The sequence below is a fragment of the Carlito syrichta genome, unplaced genomic scaffold (genome assembly GCF_000164805.1).
Source record: "Carlito syrichta isolate Samal-C Ts95f unplaced genomic scaffold, Tarsius_syrichta-2.0.1 Scaffold288534, whole genome shotgun sequence".
Taxonomy (NCBI): Eukaryota; Metazoa; Chordata; class Mammalia; order Primates; family Tarsiidae; genus Carlito; species Carlito syrichta.
The window spans coordinates 23,977-25,974 of record NW_007232630.1 but is presented as its reverse complement, the minus strand read 5'-3'; positions in this window follow the sequence as shown (position 1 = coordinate 25,974).

Here is a 1,998-nt window from a genome sequence, read left to right as displayed (position 1 = left end):
CATAATTTTGTAAAGGATACACAACATTCTATTTGCTGGAAAGTTCAATGCCTAAACTGAAAAATTTTAATAGTGGTTTTTATAGAAAAATGCATAAAGTGAAAGGAAAAAAACACAATAAACTCAATAAAAGTCTATCGGACGTGTTACAAACAGAGGAGTTAAAAAAAAAAAAAGAACCAAACCTAATAAACTTGGGGGATTCCACAAAGTAAACCAAAATATGCATTGCAGGTGTTATAATGAAGGATGAGATAGGGATGAGAAAGAGAGAGAGAGACCATAAAGACTCGTCAAAGACAAGGATGACCACTCTCACGCCTATTTTCATTCATATGAGCCATCAGACAATCACCCTCCCAGGAGCATCTTAAGAAAATATTTCCAATTTTCTTCCTCGTTATTATTCATGTGCATTGTGATTGTCCCTTCCATGTACCCACATGATATAGGGCTTTGCATCCCAAAGTCACCAATACAGCTCTTGGACTCTAAATACCTCCAAGACACATTCACGTTTTCTGTTCCTTTGTTGTTTATATTGTTTCATTTAAAATCTTCTGGAGGCATTAGTGATGATGGGAGTGACCGATCTGCCCATTCCATTTCTGACCTCTGCTTGATCAAGCCAGTAAGCTTGCTCAAGCCAGTGTTTACAGCTGATGGGACCATCTGGACATTCACTATATAAGATGGGTGAGATATTAGAGGAGGCCTGGGTCAGCAGGCTTTTTGGCCCACAGAACACAGGTCTATCCTGCAGGAGAGCCTATCATCTGAAAGTGCATGCACATGGAGTGTCCATAGAAGAATAGATGCAAGATAAAAATCTAGGGAATGATGTGGGATTGGGTACAATGATGGTCAATCTTTATTGAGACTCTTCCCAGCACTTGGCATTTGGAAAAGCCTGGGAAAAAGTGAGCAGGATTCAGAACCTAAGTTGTTGTTGGTTTAAGGTCAGATTTAGTGGGAGTTGAGATAGTGGAAGACAAAAGTTATATCTGTGGGTTTCTGTGGGACACTGGGATGACAGCAGAAGGTGGGCAGAGATCAGGGCTCCATCCAAATGGTTCTCATTAAGAATTACTCAAGTGGAAGCTGAGATCCAAGTTTTAGCATATAGCCTCCAGGCTGATTGCAGAGACCCCCACCTAGAAAATGACCTGCTAGGGCTTTGACAGATTTCGATCTTGGAGTTATTCTTCTCCTCTAATGAATGGGAAAATGTGAGAGATGTGTCCAGCCTCAGAGCTAGCTCCTTCTCCATCATTCAGACTCAGTTAATATAATTATGTTATGTTAGTCTGCTCAGCCTTCCATCCCAAGATATCAAAGACTGGGTAGTTTAAACAACAGATATATTTTTCTCTCAAAGTTCTGAAGTCTGGAAATCCAGCTTCAAGGTAAAGCCTCTCTTCCTGGCTTGTAAAGAGACACTGTCTTGATGTGTTCTCACCTGGCCTCTTTGTGCACCTGGTGAAGACAGAGAGGTTTCCAGTGTCTCTTCCTGTTCTCATAAGTACAGTAGACCTACTGGATTATGGTTCTAACTTATAACTATATTTAACCTTATTTATCACCTTTAAAGCCCTATCTCCAAAGATAAATCCATTGGCGGTAAAGTTTCAACAAGATAAATTTCAGTGACACAGAATTCAGTTTAAGATACTAATCAAAAGATAGTAAGCATCCATAGATTATTTAGATTGTCAAAAAGGAGAAATGAGCCATGGGCCATATATATGGACTTGGTGAAGGAAAAGTCCCAGTGAAAAGTGATATTTCATCTGTAAAGATACATTTCCATCCTCTTTTTCTTTCCTGCAGCAAGGATGTGAGAAACCAGAGCACAAATAATAAAGAGGTGCCCTGGACACAGCTGAGTGTTGATGAAGAGAGGAAACCTCTGATCAGATAAGAAAGCCCCTTCTTGTTTCTCCCTTCATCTGCTTCTGAACTGGGTCCTGTGCTTTGTGGGTTCTGAGCTCCTCTAAT